Source organism: Psammomys obesus, unplaced genomic scaffold (genome assembly GCF_907164565.1).
Source record: "Psammomys obesus unplaced genomic scaffold, mPsaObe1.curated_primary_1811, whole genome shotgun sequence".
Taxonomy (NCBI): Eukaryota; Metazoa; Chordata; class Mammalia; order Rodentia; family Muridae; genus Psammomys; species Psammomys obesus.
In genome coordinates, this window is record NW_026596091.1 from 182,576 (window position 1) to 195,168 (window position 12,593).

Here is a 12,593-nt window from a genome sequence, read left to right on the forward strand (position 1 = left end):
TCCTCCCCTTTCCTCTGACCCTAGCTTATCAAGTCTCATCAGGACTGGCTGCATTGTTTTCCTCTGTGAAGGCATGAGTTCTTTTTGTCGATCTGTGACTCTATTCTGGCTGTGTTTGGTTCCTTTTGCTCTGTGGAATGAGGAAATGTGGAAAGAGCAATACTGCAGCCAGAGGCTGACAAAGTTTCCATAAATCCATGCATGTGAGAGCAGCCTATCCACACTATAAAGTTTTAGCAGAAGGAACAGACCCATCCCAGTAGCACAGCAGACTAAACATTCAGAGAATCCCCTCTAACCGTAGCAGAACTAAAAGCCCTGATTATCAGATTTTCTAGAAATCTGCCAGCTTCCCAGAGTGCTCAGCAGCCCTGTTGTTTCTGGAAACATGCTGTTCCCTTGGAGTTGTCCACCCACTCTGGCTCTTACAATCTTTCAGCCTCTTCCACGTAGATCTCTAGTCCTTGAGGGAAGGGATGTCATACATCTCACTTAGGGCTGAGGGTGTCGAAGTCCCTCACTCTGCATGTTATCCAAATGCGAGTCTCTGTATTAATTACCATCTACTGCAAGAAGAAGCTTCTCTGGCACTGATCTAAGGGTATAACAATTAGGAGTCGTTTTATTGCAATGTTCATTTAGCAGAATGATTGTAGTAGATTTTACCATGATCAATATAGTTTCAGGTTCTTGGCCTCATTGAAAATGTCAGCGTATGGATTCCATCTCATGGAGCTGGCCTTAAAACAGAGAAGGGGAAGTGGGCATAAAGTCCCTCCCCTAAGCAAGAAGATATTTGCAACTGATAGCTGTTGGGAGAGGAAAAGTCTGTTTACTTTAGTGGAGTGACACTGGGTAATATCAAGCACACCACAGGTTAGGCTGCATGCTAAGAAATAGTTAACCAACACAAAATGGACTCCATGGTTTTTATTGCTTTTCTGGTTTGATTTGATTTGTTGTTATTGGTGGTGGTGATGGTATGTGTCGTTTTTATGTGTGCTTTTGTTGTGATGGTGGTGGTGGCTTTGTTTTGTCTTGCCTTTTAAGAGAAAAGAAGAGTACAGAGTTAGATGGCTGGGAATGGGGAATCTGGAAGGTGTTGTGGGAGGGGAAAAATAAGACCAAAACATATTATACAATAAAAAATTTAAATAAATAGTATTAAAATTAGAACTTTTAGAAATGGAAAAGTATAATAGCCAAAATGATTGCATGTATTCTGTTTAACAGCACATTAGATACAGTTGGAAAAGCACTCATAGAAATTAAATGAAGTGTCCTGAGGGAGAGAGAGAGAATGGAGAACATTAGAAATCTGAAAGAGTGGGCTGGGTCTCAAGATAGACTAGACTGTTCATTTAATATTAGGGTCAAAAGAGAACTGAAAGAATAAAAGAATGGAGTAGAGGCAGGAGTGCAGTGAATGATTCTTCCAACATAATATGCCAGCCAGAATCTCAACACAGTTTAAGCAGCATATAGAAAAAAGAATTCTACACTCAGACATGTCCATGCAACTTTAGAAGATAAAGAAACACTTCATGAAAATAGACAGAGTTGGGAAGGTAAATTTCTTTTATTGTAATAACAGAGTGACAGCTTTCAAAGAGCCATAGTGAGTATGCCTTTAGAGCAATGAAGAAAATTAGTTACCAACCTTTAATTCTGCCCCCTACTCTGGAAAACAGGTTACATGAACTGAACAATGAACAAATAAAAACATTTAAAAAGAGCAGCTCCTTACTATCAATTCGTTAGGCCAAGGAAAATGATCACAGAGAAGTATCGGCTTTGAGGAGAAGTGAAAAGAAAAGAAGAGGACTTATGCAAGCGGCTGTTGTTTTCAGATGGTGATGATAATAATCCAGCTACTTGTAGAGTAGTAATGGTTCTTATAAAGTGTCTTTGTGCAAGCAGGTAAAGAGTCGCTCTCTCACTCCTCTGACTGTTCCACGCATTGACTCTACTGATGTGCATGGTCCTGGACATACCTGTTTGCCATATTCCTGTCCCTGAAGCCCTGTCTTTGTGTCTTCTTTACCCAGAGGTTCCCTAGACCTTGTGGGTGGTGGAGCCAAAGAACACTGAAACCTGACCCTACTCCCCAATTATACTGATAAGAGATCACACTTACAGAAAGTGTGAATTCCTAGGAAATATCCTGCCATGGTTACTTGTGAAAACTGCAACCTCTACAAAGTACCCTCAAATATATTTGTTAGATATATATATATATATATATATATATATATATATATATATATATATATAATTTCATTAAATATCAATGATCTAAATATTCTAATTAAACAAAACAACTTTTCAGGGTAACTTTAAAAATTTTATTCAAAAGATTAATATAAATATAATGCAGAGCATTTGAAAACTAGGGGGAAAATATACCAAAACTACCAGGTTAATAAAAATGCTAGCTGAGGGCCAGGTGTGGTAGGATAGGCATGTAAAATCAGAAGGTGGTAGGAGAAGCAAAAGTACCAAGACTTCCAGGCCCCCTAAAGCTCCACAGGAAGCCATTCTGAGGGGGAAGGGAGGCTGTAAAGTAGAAGAGTGATTGTCCAGCACCTTCTAGAGCCCTGAAGGCTCTAAGATCAACAATTAATAAATGGAATTTCATGAAACTGAAAAGGTTCTGCAAGTCAAATGACACTGTTAATAGGACTGTTGTAAGTGACTATTAGTATTTATTATTGAATTATCTTCTAGTAAAGCTTGCTATTAATCTTAAACAGCTGTATAACCAAATCATTACACAGAGACTGGTTTTTAGTTAACCTAGAACACAATGCTGGGCAATATTTACTCCCTCCTAAACCTTGAAGCCCTCAGTTTCCTAACATTTAGATTTCCCACATTATACTTGCTTTTTGTGAAATCTTAGGTCTGGTTCATGCTCCACATCCTCCAAGATCTCTCCTCCAGCTCTGCTCTCTTAGCTCTCCTCTTGCCCCTTCTCCTCCCACTCATCTCCTGCCTTCTGGCTCCTCCCCTCTTTCCTGTCCTCTGGCTCCTCCCTGCTCAACATTGTGTCTAGTTGCTTTATTTTGTCCTGTTTACACAAGAGTTGAGACAGGATGCTTAGAATGAGTATCACAATGCAATATCCGGATTGAAACTAGAGAGTTGGGGGTTGGGGGGGAGAAATCAGCATTTGAATGAACAAGGGTAAGGTGTATACATTAAAAAAAAAAACATTATACCAACATAGGACAAAATGGCAACCTATAGAATAGGGAAAAGATTTTCATCAACCCAACATCCAACAGAGGGCTCATATCCAAAATACAAAGAACCCAAAAAACTAAACACCAACAAACCAGTTAAAAAACAGGGTACAGAGCTAAACAGAAAATTCTCAATAGAGGAATCTCAAATGGTTGAGAAACACTTAAATAAATGTTCAGTGTCCTTAGTAATCAGGAAAATGTAAATCAAAACAATACTGAGAGTCTGTCTTACACCTGTCAGTATGGCTGAGATAAAAAACTCAAGTGATAGCACATGGTGAGGATGTGGAGCAAAGGGAACATTCCTCCTTTGCTTGTGGGAGTGCAAACTTGTACAACCACTCTGGAAGTGAATCTGGCACTATCTCAGAAACGTAGTGATAGTTCTACCACAAGACCCAGCTGTACTCCTCCTGGGCAACATAGCCTTCTTTCCCTGTTTAAATTCTAACAGTGCCCTCTTCTCAGATAATTCATGCTTGTGTCAAGTTCACAAAAACAAAGGCAAGCAAACAAAAATATCCAACTAGGACAATGCTTTAAGTATGTTTATAATTTTATGTTGGACGACATCCATAGCTCTCCTTATTCATATATCACCCACCGATTGGACAGAACTATTAGACTTAAAGCTCCAGCACCTTCCTAAAACATCACCATCATCTAGGGACCAAGCATTCAATTACATAAGCCTGTGAGCCGAAAAAGATACTCAGAGTCTCCTTCAAGCAGCTCAGTCTAGCAAGCTTGATACAGGCTTGATACTCAGACTTTCTAGAAAGTAATGATTCACAATGAAGCCACAGCTTGGTTTATAATGTGACCTACAGGTAAAAAGCATAAGGAAAAAAAAACATTCCTTATATATGTGGGACCGTGATAAGCCCTAGCTGTGCTCTCCCAAGTTGGAATGTTGAGCCATTCTCTAGACTTCTTTCAGAGATACTTTAGTATCTTCTTTCAGAGATACTTTCTTTAGGTGTCCTATTGGAAATGCCAATAGGCATTTTGCACTGGGACAAAAAAGTTCATTATACATGTGAACAGGACCTAAAACCAGACAGTGCTAAGCATCATCTCTGGGTGTGTCAGCAGGGATCTTACTTACCAGACAGAGTAAAGTAAAAAAAAAAAAAAAAATCTCACTAATATGGGCAAGCACCATCCCATTCACACAGAGCACAAAAGGCAAAGCTGAGGCTGTCTTCTGTACCTATAACATCCAGGTTCTTTCCTTTGTCAAAACTTGGCAGCTGTCAAGGTTTCACACTCTTAGACTTATACCAGTGATCTCTCCATTCTCAGGCCTTGGCATGAGATTGACATCATTGGATCCCCTACTTCTCAGGACTCTACACTCACAATGAATCCCATCACTGGCTCTTCAGCTCACAGATGGCATATTGTGGGACTTCCCATGGTCACGTGCACTAGGCTTTGAAACATGTGCTTGCTGCTTTCTACTGCTTCTATTTCCCTGGAGAATATGAGGTTCTCATATTTCAACAGAACAGGATGGTGACAGAGTAAACCACTGCTAGTCTACTCCATCAGTTATCTCTTCTGTTCTGAGAAACAGCATCTGGATGATTTTCCACCACAATGACTCCTCTGTGCCTCATTTTCTGGTTTGTGTCTGCAGTTAACAACACATGACAAGCCCTAGTGTATTGGACTGTTATGTTAAGACTCAAAGTAACACAACAGGACTTTCTCTATAGCTCTTGGTTAACAGGCACAGGCACATGAGTTCTGCAGGGGACACTGAACTGCTGGGGTAGATGTCAAAAGCTGCTGAGCTGTAGGGTGGATGCCTAGAGCTGGTGTTGGTTCTCTATCTCACTGAGTGAATGGCCTGACAAAACTGGAGGCAAAGCAAAGGAAATAACAGCCGAGAGGGACAGTGACCTGGTGATGTTACTTAGGACTGGGTCCACACTCCTCCTCAGACTTGAGCCAAGAACAATCCCCTTTAGTTTAAGCCAGCTTGAATAGCACATACAAAATTCATGAATTTTTATTTATTTAAAAAACACTTTTATTGCATTTCCTACGTGCTAGGCACTGTTTTAAGCACTTAACATATATTAACTTATTTTATCCTTTTAACAACCCCATAAGGTATGCGCTATTAGATCCCAGTTTTATAGATAAGAAGTTTGAAAAAACCAATGAGTTGTGTAACAGAATCCAGCTGTCCAGCCAGTTGAGAGGTGGAGCTCAGCCAGTCTGACTCCAGAGCCTGTGTGTGGCATCTCTGCCCTGATTGCCCTTCTTTAATAAAAGTATTGCATAGAATTATTAAAGAGGTGTTAAGTTGCCCACTATGAATGGTACATGTTCAGCAAACATTTGGAAGGAAAACATGGGAAGAATCCAAGAGTCTGACTTAGAACCAGGGTACAGGGAAAAGGTCATTACCACTTACTGGTAGACCCTTGTGCCAAGTTCGTCATGTAAATATGATCTTATCTATTTCCACAATCCCATAAGATAGCCCAAAGAAAACAGGGGACCACGGTGTTGTCATTGAGTGCCCAGCCTCTGGAGCAGCCTGCCTGGGTACATATCCCTCTTTAGACTAGATGAAAACATTATGTGACCATGGGTAGCACGTTCTCTGAAACACTTTATTCTAACAACTGTTCAGAGAGTTCAGTGAAGGATACACAGGATGGTGTGTGCTAATCCCTCAGCTATGTCTAGACCAAGGTAAGCTTTAACTAAATGTTGGTAATTATTACCATAGCCCATTTTACAGAGGAAGAAACTAAGTTCTAGTAACACTTGGAGGCCTAGAATTGCTTGCCTCACATCAGATTTCTAGAGCCTGGCAGTACCTGAATCTGAACCAGGCCTCTGATGCAATGCCAGATGAAGGCCCAGGCATCTTTAACTCCTTGCAGTTCCCTCTACCTGCCTCATAGCATCTATTCCCACTTCTCCCATACCAGCAAGGTTAGACCCCAGATTTCTATACAGAAGGCAGTAAGAATCTGAGATCTGGATTAGTCAGCTCTGTCACTGTGACAAGATACCACTTAAAAAGGAGGTAAGGTTATTGGCTGGAGATTCCAGATGTTTCAGTCTGTGATTGCTAAGCCCAGTTGTTTTGGGGATGGTGGTAGCCAGTAAATCTTTGCTGACATATGACTCAGAAGGCATTGTCACATCAGGGTACTTGTGAAACAAAGAAACAAGAAGAAGGAACTAGAATCCTAATGCCCTTTCATGGCACACCCCCATTGACCTTTCTTTCTTCCACTAGGCCACGCCCCCTAAAGATTCTACCACCTCCCAATAGAATGAAGCATCCCGACCAAGCATGTGACTTTTAGGGCCAAAATCAGATCCAAACTCAAGCAAACTTTCTGTAGGGGCTGAACAGGAACAAAGTTCATGAGAGTTTAATAAAGTGCTGTTCTTAGCCAGAGGTCAGCCTGTACTTCTAAGCCTCCACTTCTCACCTTTAAAAGCACTAATACAGCTTGTGTGGTTTATTTGTAAACACGAATAGTATACGTGCAAAGTTTGTTTGTTTATTTATTTATTTATTTATTTATTTATTTATTTATTCCACAACTACTTGTTAAGGACTCACTATGCTCTGGACATAATTTCTGAAGCTAGAAATTACATCAGGAATTGTATGAGGCAAGGGACAGAATTCACTCCTTCTTGGCTTATTTAAATTCAAGGACTTTAATGAAAGTTCATTTGCAGAGGAATGTGTGGAACTGAAGGAACAAAGAGGGTAAATGCCATTACAGGTAGAGTACTAACCCTAAAATTCACCAAAATTCAAAACTTTTAGAGTACTTTTAGGACGTCACCAGTGGAAACTTCCACACCATGAATGTGTGTTAAAGGCTCTGCCCTTTAACACAGACTATCAAAACAGATGCTGAGACTTATGGCCAACTGTTGGGCAGAGTACATGGAATCTTATGAAAGAAGAGGGAAATAGTAAGATCTGGAGAGGACAGGAACTCCACAAGGAGAGCAACAGAACCAGAAAATTTGAACACAAGGGTCTTCCCAGAGACTCGTACTCCAACCAAGGACCATGCATGGAGATAACCTAGAACCCCTGCACAGATGTAGCCCATAGCAGTTCAGGGTCCAAGTGGGTTCCATAGTAATGGGAAGAGGATCTGCCTCTGACATAAACTTATTGGCCTGCTCTTTGATCACCTACCCCCTGAGGGGGAAGCGCCTTACCAGGCCACAGAAGATGACAATGCAGCCACTCCTGATGAGATCTGATAGGCTAAGATCAGAAGGAAGGAAAGGAGGAACTCCCCTATTAGTGGACTTGGGGAGGGACATGTGTGAAGAAGGGGGAAGGAGGGTGGGATTAGGAGGGGAGAAGGGAGGGGTTTATGGGGGGATATAAAGTGAATAAAGTGTAATTAATAAAAAAATAATAATTAACAAAATTATGAAAAACTATCATAGTACAGTACCCCCAGGCTATATAATGTATACATGGAATGCAAATGAAGTTTTTGTTTAGACTTGAGTCCCATTTCCAAGATAGGTAAATATGCAATACATATGTGTAAATATTCTAAAATCCAAAAACATCTGAAATGCAAAATTGTCTGGCTCCAGAGCACTTGGTATGAAAGACACAAAGCTTTAGTCTAGTAGATATAGTTGCTGAGGCTGTGGTTGCAGAACCCTCTCCAAAGCCACCACACTGATGGAGGGTGGTATCATGAGTATGCTATGCCAGATATAAATGGCGATGTAAATATCATAATTATGAACTTACAACAAATTCACACACACAAACCCTGGTAGTTTCATTGGCAGCAATTTGCCAACTAGTACTGATTATCTTGATAGTCAGCTGAGAGAAACACAGTTCTTTTATTCCAATGTGTGTATGTGTATGTGTGATTTTTTTTTTTGATATTTAGTTAATCTTCTATCCAGCTAATTTGCTGAAAGTGTTTATCAGCTGTAGTAGTTCCTGGTGCAATTTTTAGGGTCACTTATTGTATACTATCATATTGTTTGCAAATAATGATGCTGTGACTTCTTCCTTTCCAAATTGTATCCCCTTGATCTCCCTCAGTTGTTTTATTGATGTAGCTAATACTTCCACTACTATATTGAATAGAGAGAGTAGACAGTCTTGCCCTATTCCTGATTTTAGTGGAATTTTTCTCTTCATTTGAATTGATGTCAGCTATAGGCTAGCTGTTAATTGCCTTTATTATCTTGAGATATGTTTCTTGTATTCCTAGTCATTCCAGGACTTTTATCATGAAGGGGTGTTAGATTTTGTCAAAGACCTTTTCTGCATCAAATGAGATGATTGTTCAGTTTGTTTATATAGTGGATTACATTTACTGATTTTCATATATTAAGTCATTCTTGCATTTCTGGGAAGAAGCCTACTTGGTCATGGTAGATGATCTTTTTGACTGTTCTTGAATTTGATGTGCAAGTATTATTGAGTATTTTTCCTTCGGTGTTTATAAGGGACATTGGTCTATAATTTTCTTTCTTTGTTGAGTCTTTATGTGGTTTATGTAGCAGGAAAACTGTGGCCTCATAAAACGAATTTGTCGATGTTCCTTCTGTTTCTATTTTGTGGACTATTTTGAGGAGTACTGGCATTAACTCTTCTTTGAAAGTCTGGTAGAATTTTGTGCTAAAATCACCAGTCCCTGGGGTTTTTTTTGTTGTTTTGTTTTTTAGTTTGGGAGACTTTAATGATTGCGTCTATTTCACTAAGGATTATGGGTCTGCTTTAATTGTTTTTCTGATCTTGATTTAACTTCAAGAAGTGGTACCTCTTGAGAAAATTATTCATTTCTTTTAGATCTTTCAATTTGGTGGAGCACAGGTTTTTAAAGTATCCTGTTATAATTATTTGGATTTCCTCAGTGCCTTGTTATTTCCACCTTTCATCTTTAATTTTGTTACTCTGGATAGTCACTCTGTGTCTTTTTAAGTTAGTTTGGATAAGGTTTTGTCTATCTTGTTGAAAGAACCAACTCTTTGCTTCATTGATTATTTGTATTGTTCTTTTTGTTGCTTTTTTTTTTTTTTTTTTACTGATTGCAGTCTTCAGTTTGATTCTTGCTATCTACTCTTCTTGGACATGATTACTTCTTGTTCTAGAGCTTTCAGGTGTGCTGTTAAGTTGCTACAATGAAGTCTCTCCAAGTTTTGTTTTGTTTTATCTTTTTCTTTTGTTTGTTTGTTTTTCATGTAGGCACTTAATGGTATGAATTTTCCTCTTAGCACCACTTTCAATTGTGGGTATGTTGTATATTCATTTTCATTGAGTTCTAGGATGTCTTTAATTGCTTTCTTTATTTCTGTCTTGACCCATTTTTCATTCAGTAGAGAGCTGTTCAGTTTCCATGAGTTTGTAAATTTTTTGTTGTTTCTATTGTTATTGATATCCAGTTTAAGTCCATAATAGTCTGATATGATGTAAGAAGTTATTTCAGTTTACTTGTATTTGGTGAGACTTGTTATGTGTCAGAGTATGTGGCCAACTTTGGAAAAAGTCCCATGAGGTGCAGAGAAGAAGGTAGATTCTTTCGCATTTTCAGGTGAAATGCTCTGTAAATATCTTTTAGGTCCATTTGGTTTATAATGTCTGTTAGCTCCATTGTTTAGTTTTTTCTGGGGTGACCTGTCCATTGATGAAAGTAGAGTATTGAAGGCTTCCACTGACCATGTGTGAGGGTTGATGTGTGATTTAAGTTTTATTAGTGTTTCTTTTACAAATTTGGGTGCCCTTGTGATTGGGGCATAGATATTAAGAATTAAAATATCCTCTCGCTGTATTTTTTTCTTTGATGAGTATATGGTATCCTTCCTCATCTCTTTTTATTGGTGTTGATTTTAAGTCTATTTTGTTATATATTAAGATGACTACACCAGTTTTCAGTGTTCCCTTTCTCTTCCTCCATGGGGTCAAATTTTATTACTACAGCTTGGCTTCAGTGCCAATCAATGGCTAAAACTCGGTGTACTTTGACTTCCAAATTCTTGCAGATTGTAACAACTTCTGCCACAAACAAATGATCCCAAAGTCTCTTCTTATATCTAAGGTTCTACAAATTTATACTCTTAAATCCTTTATCTCTATGGTTTCTCTGCTGTCAAAAAAAATCTAAGACTGTGCTGTAAACTCTGTGTCAGGATTTGTAAACTCATTGGGTATGGTTTAAAACCTATAAAATCTATAACAAAAATTTTAAACTTTAACCAAAGGCTTATAATTAAAATCTATATATAGGTGATCTTAATTTGCTGCACTATCCTATATATGATTCAGCTCATATAAAAATATAAAATTTAAGGTTATAAAGGTCTACTCAATTTAATAAAAGCTGATTTAAGATATGTGTCTAATTACTTGTGCCTGTGCTAACTGTTAAATATCAAGCTTCTAGAAAATTTAGGTAATTAACATGTTTGATAAATAAGCTATATTTAATAATCAGTGCTTATAAATTCTAAGTGTCTACTCAGGTTCACAGTAATATATGTCTAGCATCTTTGCATTTGCTCACTTTGTTAAGCTTTAGCTTAATAAAGCTAAAATAAACTAGTCATACAAAAAACTGTGCTGTTCTATTTTGATGTTAAAAATCATTTTATTAAATCTTTAACTGAGAATTTTAATGCTCAAACTTAACAGGGATAAAATCATGTATCTATTATCTTATAAACTGTTTCATGACAAGCTTTATTTAGCCACTTGTATGTGTTTTCAAGGTTAAGCCTAAAATCATGTACAATTAATAGATAGATGGTCCTAAAACTCTTCAGAGATTTGCTGAACATTTAAAATGTTTAATGGGTGGGGCATGGTGCCACATGCCTGCAATCCCAGCACTTGTGGAAGCAGAGGCAGGCAGATCTGTATGAATTCTAGGCCAGCCTGGTCTACAAAGCAAGTCCAGGACAGCCAGGGCTATACAGAGAAACCCTGTCTTAGGGGGGAAAAATTAATGGAAAAGTTTCCCATAATAGACAGAACTACACTGATAGAAGTATCAGTACCCTTATGATCGCCAAAGAAGACAAATGGGGCATGATGACTTCACCTGGATTGTGGTAACCCTAACCACTGGGAAAAACAGCACCATGCCTCACCTGCTGTCAGGGCTTTGCAGAAACTGGGCATTTTGACTGCTATATTTGCCTAGTCAAAATAAGGTCAACTTTCTCAAGTTCCTCTATAGGAAAAGTCTCTAAGACCTGGGCCTAACAGCAAAGACCATGCTGCTCTGTATGACAAGTGAAGATAAATGCTGTTCTGAATGACAGCCAAAGATCAACCCTTTCCCCCATCAAACCTATGAAAACCACTGGAGCCTAAGCTAACCCATCTTACGTAATGGTGACAATTCTGTCATTTTAATTGATACATTGACCATTTAGGTTATTCTTCTAGCTATAATTTATCCTTCTCAAATATCTGATGATATTGACTGACTCATGTTTCCTTTTTTTCTTTTACTTATTCATTTGATACCACTGACTTCTATTATCATAGTCACAACTCAAGATTTTAAATTTTCTTTTGTTGCCTTCTAAGTATAGATTTAAAAATTGCTTCTCATTGTGCTAAAAAAAAATCTGTTTAATCTATATATCCAGCCCTTTGTAAAGAGTGTTAATTATTCTGGGGTCCCCAAGCTTTTTATTGCAACTCAAAGGTGTGAGTCTACTGCCTTTTCTACAATGTGGGTTTCAGTACAGATTACAAACAGTGGTAATACTAACATATCTAAAACTTTTATCTCTTTTTATAAACTTAAAAAAAATTCTTGTAAGCTTCAGGGAATTGATTTAGATCTACCTCTCACAGGTCAAATGGATAAGTACTCCTGTCAACCAACAACCTAGTATTCCCTACCTACTGCCTGTTCCTGAAGGTGGGTTTAATCTCCCCGTTTCCCTGTTCTTGGGACTCCCCTCTTCCAACTGCCAAGATGATGGACCTTAGTTGTAAATGTATACCCAAGATAAAATATCCCCCTAAATCTCTTAACTTTACCTTCTAATCTATCTGTCCCAGAAATTTCAAATCAACTAGAGACTGGTCCAGTACCACATTCAGATATTCCCTCAAAATCTGAATCCAGGTCAATTTCAAAGCAGCTAGCACCAGGCAGTCCAGATTCACAAACTGCTGCCATTGCTGCCTGCACTCCCTAGCTCCAGGTGGTCCTGCAGAGCTAGAGGGCAAAATAGGCTGCTCTTCCAAGACCAGCATTTCAGCTTTCCTGCTCCCCTCAAACAATGATGCCCCAGTATCAGCAGGAAATAGTCATGGAGAACATTGTGTCACCAGATATCATT

At 38.5% G+C, this 12,593-nt stretch overlaps 1 protein-coding gene across 1 annotated transcript in view; it reads left to right on the forward strand.

Annotated features, from left to right (window-relative positions):
• Positions 1-12,593, forward strand: part of Syn3 (synapsin III) — a 501,244-nt gene that overhangs the window by 118,417 nt on the left and 370,234 nt on the right. The gene's annotated exons all lie outside the window — the stretch shown is intronic.